This window comes from Elephantulus edwardii, unplaced genomic scaffold, assembly GCF_000299155.1.
Source record: "Elephantulus edwardii isolate Elephantulus edwardi_28Jun2011 unplaced genomic scaffold, EleEdw1.0 scaffold00151, whole genome shotgun sequence".
Classification (NCBI taxonomy): Eukaryota; Metazoa; Chordata; class Mammalia; order Macroscelidea; family Macroscelididae; genus Elephantulus; species Elephantulus edwardii.
In genome coordinates, this window is record NW_006399901.1 from 2,664,951 (window position 1) to 2,675,628 (window position 10,678).

Here is a 10,678-nt window from a genome sequence, read left to right on the forward strand (position 1 = left end):
TGTGTGTGTGTGTGTGCATGTACCGTCAAATCAGATCTGACTGGTACAGGAGGAGATTGCCCCTCCTTCCCCGGCAGAGCATCTGGTGGATTCGAACCATGCACCTCTGGGATTGTAGTTGCAGCTTCTTGCCACTAGGCCACCAGAGCTCCCCTCAGATCTTTTTCTAAGATGGTTTTTAACCTCATTCTGGGTACACTCAAGGTCATATTTTGGTTCTTGGGGACTTGTTTTCATTCTCATCAACTTCAGTTTGAACTTGCATGTGAATAGTAGGAAGTCTGTTCCACAGCCAGCACTTGGCCTCGTTTTGACTATTGAGATTGAGCTGCTTCAACGTCTCTTTCTACAGATGAAGTCAGTCTGATTTCCTGTGTAGCCCATCAGATGAAGGTCATGTGTATAGTCACTGTTTATGTGTCTTTTTAAAAAAGTATTTGCAATGAATAAGTCATTCATTATACAAACTTCTGTCATTGAATTTCTAGCCTCATTTCTCTCGTCAAGGGCATATTTTCCTACTGCCCGTCCTCCTCCTTTGTTTCCAATATTTGCATCCCAGTCATCAGTTATTATTAATACGTCTTGATTGCTTGTTGGATGAACTTCAGAAGTTAGTAGAAATTCTCAATTTCTTCATCCTTGGCTTTTGTGGTTGGTGCATATATTTGAATAATGGTGATATTAACAGGACTTCCTTATATGCATATGGATAATATCTTCTCATTCACAATATTGTACTTCAGAATGAATCTGGAAATGCTCTTTTTTGACTATGACTGCTACACCATTGCTCTTCAGTTTGTCACTTCTAGCATAGTAGTGGGTCATGTGATCGTCTGATACAGAATGGCCAGTATCAGTCTGTCTCAGCCCACTAAAACCTAGATGTCGATCTTCATGCGCTCCATTTAGATTTTTACAACTTCCAATTTTCCTGGATCTGTTCTTCCTATATTCCATATTCCAGTTAATTAATGGAAGTGTGCAGCTGTTCCTCCTTACTTTGAGTCTTGCTGTGTGAGTAAATGAAGGGCCTTCGCTGGATGAAAGCTTTACTCTGTCAACATCATTATGGTTGACTCTACTTTGAGGAGGCAGCTCTTCCCCAGTTCTACTTTGAGTGCCTTCCAATCCAAGGGATTCATCAACCAACAGGATTCTTCTGTTGTCCATAATGTTTCTGAAGGCCTGTTAGTTCAGAAGTAGATAGCCAATCCTGTTTCTTAATCTATTTTAGCTTGGAAACGCTGCTGAAACCTTTCCACCATATGGTGACGCTGCTGGTACTTGAAATACTGGTAGCATAACCTCCATCATCACAGCAACACACAAACCACCTCTTTATGTGTCATTGAGTCATCTGTGACTCATAGCACCCCCCTGTACATTAGCTCTGAGCCTTGCCTTATCCTGAGCCAATCTTATCGTCTCCAACAGACCTAATCCCATTTCTACAGTCACTGAATCAGTTCATCTCATCCTGGGGCTTCTGCACTCTCCCTCCACCCATCCAAGAATGATGTCCTTCTCCAAGAATTGGGCCCTGCTGCCCAAATTATGTGAGATGGAGCTTCAAAATCTTTACCTCCAAAGAGCAGCATGGTTTCACCCTCTCTAGGACAGACCTTTTTGTCCTCCTAGCATTCTGTGGTATGTCTTAACACTCTTCTACAGCACCACAACTCACAGGCATCAAACCTTCTTTCATCCTTAGTTATTGCCTAGCTCTCAGATGTATAGCCAGTAATCACAAAGACTATGGGCTGGATCAGGCGCGCCATAATTTCCAGACTGACACCGTTGCTCTTCAGTACTTTAGAGAGCAGCAGACTTTCCTGATGCAGTTCTTCTTTTGATTTCCTGACTGCTGGTGTCAAGAGTGTTGATTGTGGAACCAAGCAAGCTGAAGTTATTAACAATCTCAGTCTCTTCTCTGTCATGATGCTGCCAATTGACCCATTGGTGAGAATCTGTTTTCTTGATGTTGAGCTTCAATCCATATTGAAGACTACAGTCTTTCACTTTCTGCAGCAAATGCTTCATGTCCTCAGTTTCAGCAAGTAAGGTTGTGTCATCTACCCTTGAGAAGAGCGAGGATCCCTGAACACTTAATTGTGCTGATGTGAAACCTATACTTGAACCAGGAAGCAGTAGTCAGATTAGAGCAGAGAAACACTGCATGGCTCAGGATCAGGAAAGGTGTGTCAGGGATTGCCCTGTCTCCATACTTTTTCAATCTATATGGAGAACAGATCATTTGGGAAGCTGGGCTCTATGAGGAGGAATATAGATCAGGATCGAAGGAAGACTTGGCAACAACCTGCATGGCATTTAAAAATATGACCACTCATTCTGTGGATCGTTCCCTCACAGTGTTGACTTGAGGGTTGTTCTTTTTTCTCCTTTTTCTCTTGTCCTTTTCTTGCTCAATTTTTATTCCATTCCCAGAAGATTCCCCTTAGTATGAGACTTTGTCCTAGATGAGAACCCTAACAGGTCAGTTTTGAGTTTCTGCATGGACTTAACAGTGGAGCCACTCTTCAATTCTTGTGTCCTCTGTGACATTGGAGAGGTTAGAACGCTTCCCTGCCTTATCTCAAGTTGGGCTACTGTCCTTACTTTCCAGCAAATATTTACTGGCTATTTTGGAGTTTTCTTATGCTCGAGATGGATTTACACAATGACTGCGGTGATGGATTCAAGTATATCAGAGATGATGAGGATGGCACAGGATAGGGGTGAGTTCAGATGTACTGCTGATTGGGTTGCTGTGAGTGGTAGTCAGCTCCAGTGGCACCTAACAACAATAGTAACATCTTATTCAAAGATGCCCTTTTATTGCTCCTCTTCTGACTGCACAAATGCTAATCCATCACACCAATGTTTATTGCTACATTATTCACAATAGCAAAGAGATGGAAACAACCCAATTGCCCATCAACAAACGAATGGATAGAGAAGCTGTAGTATATTCACACAATGGAATTCTATTCAGCACTGGAAAAGAAGAAACGCATAAAATATTATACAAAATGGGTGATCCTGGAGGACATTATGCTCAGTCACAAGAGGACAGATACTGCATAATGCCACTGTTACAACAGGACTGACATGGGGGTTTGGGGAAGTTAAGAGGGATGAATATTGTAAACTGCATTGAAACAGATGAGAGAAAGAATTGTTTAAAAGGAATATATGAAAAAAAGTAAAAGGAATATATGATTAGATGTTATATGCATGGCAACAGTCCAGAATAAGAGATGGATAGTAAAGTGGACTGGGGGCGGGGGGAGGGAGGATATTGTACAATAGTGAAATAATTTTTTTTTCCAAAGAGAAAAGCAAACTGGGGTGGGGTAGGTACGGAAGAAAATGTGCAACAATTAATGAGTGGAAATCCAAGTTTTCTATAAACTTTTGTTAAAATCTTAATTAAAACATTTTTTTAAAAAATCCCAAATGCTTAATCCATGTAGATATTATGACTGTGAATGATTTGCCCTTAAACTGCCTGAGTTTTGGGTTCTTGGGAATACCTTGCCATCTATACTTGCTGTTATTTGTACATGTATTTCTTGTTTTGCTGTGTTGTTGTTGTTGTTGTTATGTGCCGTCGAGTCGCTTGCGACTCATAGCGACCCTGTGTACGACAGCCATAAACTCCGCTCTGTCCTGTGCCAATCGCACTGTCTCTGACACTCCCATCCCGATTATCCCAGTCACTGAATCAATCCACCTCATAGAGGGCCTTCCTCTCCTGCGCTGTCCCTCCACCCTCCCAAGCATGATGTCCTTCTCCAAGGACCGGTCTCTCCTCACAACATGTCCAAAGTATGTTAGATGGAGCCTCAGAATCCTTGTCTCCAAGGAGCCACCCGGTTTAACCCTTTCCAGGACAAATGTGTTTGTTTTCCTAGCAGTCCATGATATTCTCAATACTCTTCTCCAGCACCACAGCTCAAAGGCATCAATTCTTCTATCCTCCTTGGTAATTGTCCAACTCTCTGATGCATAACAAGTGATTGCGAAGACCATGGCCTGTATCAGACGCACCTTAGTCTCCAGAGAGACACCATTGCTCTTCAGCACTTTGGAGAGGTCCCTAACAGCAGACTTTCCCATGGCAATGTGCCTTTTAATTTCCTGGCTGCTGGTGCCAAGAGTGTTGACTATGGAGCCAAGCAAACTGTAGCTGTGAACAATCTCAATCTCTTCACCATCCATCCTAATGCTGCCAGTTGGTCCAGTGGTGAGAATCTTTGTCTTCTTGACATTCAGCCTCAATCCATATTGGAGGCTGCAGTCCTTGACCCTCTGCAGCAGGTGCTTCAGGTGTAGACGCTCTATTTTATCAACATTGGAATGCCACTTGTCTGTGTTGCCATATCCTTACCAAATTCTTTTCCTATTTCATTTTGTTTAACGTCTGTCTGATTCATATTTCACTGGGGCTTCTTTCTGTTTATGCCCTCTCTTTTATTTTAACTTTTACGCAGATTTAAAAGACATTTAATAAAATCAGTGCCTCATATGATTTTCAATCAAAGATGAATAGGTAAATTCATCACAATATGTTCAAGAATCTATATTTAAAAACGAAGACTACTCAGACCATCCCCATTAAAATAGTAAACATTTATTATCATCACTATTTTTTTAAATATTGTTATTTGCTAACAAGACAATAATTTATTCTGAAGTATAAAATTAGAAAAGAGGATAAGATTATTTCAATTTCCAGGTGACATGATATCAAGATGTACACTTGTGAATACTAAAAAAAAAATATCTATAATAGGTTGAAGACAAAAACTTTTTCTAGAAATCCCACTAAAATAGCAGTAGGGAGGACTTTCAACAAACATTGGGAAAATAATAGTACATTTAAATTAACAATAAATTTTTAAATTTTATATTGGTTTGCATGTAAAATTTGTATACATTCTGTTTCATTCACATACATTGCGTTTCACATATTCCTTGATTCACGTTGTGTTTTATCCACTCATTCCCATTCACTATGTTTTATAAAATGAATCACCATTGATCTATGCCCACTATCACCCCATTTATTCAGGTCCCCTCTAGATCTACCTAATTCCTTCACCCCCTCCCTCTGCCCACCAAACTCCCCAGCACTGTGGTTTCTGCACCTCTCCACCCTCAGACTCCTTCTTCCCCTCCCCTTTCCCCTTTGGACTTTCATTCACATCTTACATATTATCCTTCTGTTTTTACAGGAGCAGTATTTGGTCCTTCAGAAACTATGAGTTAGTTCACTTAGCATAATGCTTTCTTGCCTCTCCCATGTTATATAGTCTTTCCTGAAATCATTGCTCCTGAGTGCTGCATATGATTCCATTGTCTGAATGTACCACAGTTTCCCAACCCATTCATTTGCTCATGGCCGTTGAGGCTGTTTCTATGTTCTTGTAGTGAATAATGCTGCTGGGAACAAATCTCCACTTGTGCCTCAGGCTATTTTTCCTCGAGATGTGTTCCTAGCAGTGGAATAGCTGGATCATAAGAGATTTCTATGTTCAGTTTTTTTAGGAAATGCCAAACGGCCTTTGAGAGTGATTGTATCATTTTACAATCCCACCATCTCTCCACAGCCTCTCCAGCATTTATAGCTTGCTGTCCTGTTGAACTTTGTCACTGCCACTGGGTGAGATGGTATCTCTCTTTATGGTTTTGATTTGCATCTCTCTATCAGTGACTTAGAACATTTCTTCATATGCCTGTTGGCCATCCGAATGTCTTCTTTTGTGGAAAATCTTTCCATGTCTTTTGCTCACTTTGGATTGGGTGTATTCCTTGTGAAGGCCATATAGTGTTCTATAATCTTCTCTTATGAGACCTTTGCCTCAGGTGGCATTGCCAAATATATTTTTCAGTCAGTAGATTTTCTTTTCTCCATATTGGATAAAGTTTTTGATGCACACAGGGACTTAATCTCCACTCCCTCTCCCCAATGAGCTTACTTTAATCCTAACTGCTGTAAATTACATCTTCATGAAGGATATATGTGGAAGAGCACCCAGCTGGTAGTTGGGGAACTAGGCTGTAATGTGAGACGTAATCTTTAGAAGGTCCCCTTTTATTGATATTACCCTCTCCTGGTTGTGAATTTCTGGTTGTTTTTGCCAGCCTATTTATATCATAGGCAAGGGGTTTTAGGTTTGAACCCATTGTTGTCTCTTATTATGATCCTTGGTTTTTTTAAAAATTTTTTGTGGGCCAGAGCCACAGTCCCGAGTGGGTGCCACCAAGCTGAGCAGACAGGTGGACTGCTGCGGGAGACAGCAGCGTCATGACCGGCCACCACGGCTGGGGCTATGACAAGGACGATGGGCGACTGCCAGTCTCCCATCAACATCATGTCCAGCTGGCTCAGTAGCCAGCCTGAAGCCGCTGGAGCTTTCCTACGAGGCCTACACATCCCTCAGCAGCACCAACAATGGCCACTCTGTCCAGGTGGACTTCACTGACAGCGATGATTGAGCTGTGGTGACTGGGGGCCCCCTGGACGGGCCTTACCGGCTCAAGCAGTTCTACTTCCACTGGGGCAAGAAGCACGGCATGGGCTCTAAGCACATGGATGGCACGTCATTCCCCAGCGAGCTGCACCTGGTTCATTGGAACACCAGGAAATATAGCACCTTTGGGGAGGTGGCCTCAGCACCTGATGGCCTGGCTGTGATTGGTGTCTTCTTTGAGACAGGGGACGAGTACCCCAGTATGAACCGCCTTATGGATGCTCTCTACATGGTCCGATTTAAGGGCTCCAAGGCCCAGTTCAGCTGCTTCAACCCCAAGTGCCTCCTTCCCACCAGCTGGCACTGCTGGACCTATCCCAGTTACCTGATGACACCCCCACTGAGTGAAAGCGTCACCTGGATCATGCTTCAGGAACCTATCTATGTCTCTGAGTGGCAGATGGAGAAGTTCTGGAGCCTGCTCTTTACCTCAGAGGATGATGAGAGGATCCACATGGTGAACAACTTCTGGACACCACAGCCACTGAAGGGCCTGAGTTACACTCACCTGCCCAACTGGTCATTAGGGTACTATCCTCCCAACGGCTTCCATCTCAGCAGATACCAAATATCTGAGGTTCTCTGCTTAAGGGGTGCTGTGGAACCCCTTCAGCCAGCTTGTTCGTTGGCCACCCTACAGATTTCTTGATGAGGTCTTCAAGTCAGCAGCACCCTTAGGCTGCCCTGCGCATAGGGTAGAAGGACAGAAGCTAAGCAGAGAGCTATCTCCACTCTCTTGAGACCCAGAAGCCCCTGAGAACATCCGCTTGTCTTCCCACTGGCGGTGACTGCATCCCCCTAAGCCCACACTGTGATGGACAAGCCCATGCCCTCGGGGACAGGCAGCTGGTACTGCCAGAAAGACTCAAGCAGTAATAAGAGGTTTGCAGAGCTCCATCTCAGTGTTAACTCTTCATTGCCCCCAGCCATGCATGCATCTCACTGCCAGGCCATCACAGCACAGCCGGTTGGAGGTGCTTTCCCCCCACCTACAGTGGGCAGGCCTGGCGAAAGCTTATATGGTCTTTCCCCTCATTCGCCCACCCAGCCACCAAAGGCCACTCATTGATCCATTCCACATACTAATAAACTAATGCAACAACAACAACAAAATTATTTTGTGGAGCTCTGGTGGCCTAATGGATTAGGAGTTGCACTGTCAAACCAAAGATGGGTGATTCAAATCCACCAGCTATTCTGAGAGAGAAAACTGGGCAATGGCCTCTTAGGATTTGTTGTTGTTAGGTGCCGTCGAGTCAAGTACAACTCATAGCAATCCTGTGAACAAAAGATATGAACCCTGTTCTGTCCTGCGCCATCCTCACACTTCCTGACACACAAGAGCCCATTGCAGCAGTCACTGTGTCAGCCCACCTGGTGGAAGGTCTTCCTCTCCTTTGCTGACCCTCCATCCTTCCCAGCACCACATGCTCAAAGTATGTGAAGGGAAGCCTCATCATTCTTGCCTCGAAAGAGCACTCCAGCTGCACTCTCTCTAAGACATAGCTGTTCATTCTCTTGGCCGTCCATGGGATGTTCAGTACTCTTCTCCAACACTACGGCTCAAAGGCGTCAATTCTTCTGTCATCCTTACTCACTGTCCAGTTCTCAGATGCAGGGCAAGTAATTGGAAAGACCATGGCCTGAATCAGACATACTGACCTGTGATTTATTTATAGCCTCTGAAAACCCCCTAGAGGGTCAGCCATGAGTCTGTTCTGACACCTCAGCAATGAACTATTCTTTTATGTCAGAAAGATTATTTAAGCAACAACAACAAAATTATTTTGTTAGTGTGATTTGAATGAACGTTTACAAGTAAACTGATTTTTCGTTCACTCATTCATACACATTTGGTTTTCTCACCCCTCCTTCCTCTTTTAATCCATAATACAATGTCCTTTTCCACATTGATGCATCGAATACACATTATGTCTGATTGCCCATTCATTTCAGATTGACCTTACCCTGACCTAGTCCTATAAAGTGTTCATTATCTGTTCTTTTTCTTTCTCCCTGTGAGAACCTCTTTTTAAGAGATACTCTGAGAAAAACAAGGAACTCATTCAATATTATTCAAAATGGGTGAGCCTGGAGAACATTATGCTGAGTGAAATATCTCAGTTGCAAAAGGACAAATATTGCATGGTGCCATTGCTGTAAAATGGGACTGATATCAGAGTGGGGGTAAGACTGAGAAAAACTGGATAAATTGTGTATACTGCACTGAAACAGATGAGGGACTGAATAATTTAAAAGCGATGTATGATAGGGTATTATGGTTATCACAAGAGTCCACAATTAAGGTTGCATAGTGGAATGTACTTGGGGCGGTGGGAGGGGTGCAGGGATTGTGTACCAGGGAGGGGAGTCTTTCTTTTACTTTTGAAAGAGAGGAGCGAACTGGGGGGGCGAGGGGAGAGGGCTGGGCAGGGAGAGAAGTGCAGCAGTGAATGAATGGAAATCCAAATTCTCTGTAAATGTTCATTAAAATTATATATAAGTGGTAAGAAATTGTGCTGCAATCCCAAAGGCATATAGTTGCTCCTTGGGAGAAGGATGAACAGTCTCCTCCCATCGATTTACTGCCTCTGAAAACCCGCTGGAGGGTCAGCTATGGGTCGATCCTGACTCAGTGATAATCAACAACAGCAACAACTAAGAAATGCTTTTGACTCTAAGTAAGGATAAATCTAATAATGTCCTACATCAGTTAGAATTTACTTTTCCTGCACAAGCAGCCTGAAAATTGGCAGGTATTGATATTGGTTCACTTGTTCAGTGATGCCATAAAAATCTTGTGTTCTTTTTAATTCACTATCCTTTGTATGGTGATCCTTTGGCCTCTAAAGTGACACTGCATAGTTTCCAAGGACTATTCTAGCTTAAAGCAGAGATGGGAAAGAGGTGGTACCCAATTGACCTTACACTTGAACAGAGAAGCAAAACTGCCTGAAGCCCCCATTTACATCTTACTTCATGTTATTGGCAGAGCTATGTCCATGGTGATCTGGTAGCTACAATGGAGGCTGAGAAAGTAACCTTTCCACCCTCTCTGTGGTGGAGAGTGGCAAAGAAATGGGGCCTTGTGAGTCGTTACCCAGGAGACCATACTGCTTTAAAAGGTCCACATTTAAAATTCATTTTAAACTTCTTGCTCTTGGGTGGAAGGATGTAAAGAAGAATGAGTATTGAACTGGCAGCTAGGAGACCCATTTGAGTCTCAACCCTGCTTGTAAGATAATTATTTGATTTTATGGTAAATGTATCTCTGACCCCTCAGCCTCAATACTTCAAACTATAAAATGAAAGGATGAGAATATTTCTTCTCTAAGCATTACTAACGAACAATATCATTAATATCACATGCAAGCAAGATACTGCTGAAAATGATCCAAAAATGACTGGAACAGCACATCAGCAGAGATGTACAGATACACAGGTTGAATTTAGAAAAGGCAATGGTACTTGGGACATTATAGCCAATGTTAGATGGATTTTAGCTGAAAGCGGAGAGTACCAGTGGAACCAGAGGAACGTCTCTCTGTGTTACATAGACTGTGCAAAGGCATTTGACTGTGTGGATCACAACAAACTATGACTAACTCTGAGAAGAATGGGAATTCCAGAACATTTGTTGTGCTTATATGAAACCTATATGTGGACTAGGAAGCAGAACAGAGTAAGGAAACATGGCATTGTTCAAAATCAGGAAATTTGTACCATAGGGATGCATCCTATCTCCATACTTTCTCAGTCTGTATACAGAACAGATTATCTGGGAGGCTGGGCTCTATGACTAGGAATGTGGCGTCAGGAGTGGAGGAAGACTCATCAAAAACCTATGTTAATGCAGATGACATAACCTTGCTTGCCAAAACTGAGGATGGCCTGAGGCATTTGCTGCAGAAGATCAAGGACTGCAGCCTTCAATGTGGATTAAAGCTCAACATCAAGAAAACAAAGATTCGTACCACTGGGCCAATTGGTAGCATCATGATAAATGGTGAAGAGATTGAGATTATTAACAGCTTCAGCTTGCTTGGCTCCACAGTCAACACTCTTGGTATCATCAGCCACAATCAACATTCTTGGTACCAGTAGCAGACAAATTGCATTGGGACAGTCTGCTGTCA

The 10,678-nt window shown here is 43.0% G+C and overlaps 1 protein-coding gene and 1 pseudogene across 1 annotated transcript in view; both read left to right on the forward strand.

Moving 5' to 3' along the window:
- SFI1 (Sfi1 homolog, spindle assembly associated (yeast)) overlaps positions 1 to 10,678 on the forward strand; it is a 129,651-nt gene that overhangs the window by 44,906 nt on the left and 74,067 nt on the right. The gene's annotated exons all lie outside the window — the stretch shown is intronic.
- On the forward strand, positions 6,354 to 7,191 carry LOC102854460 (annotated as a pseudogene).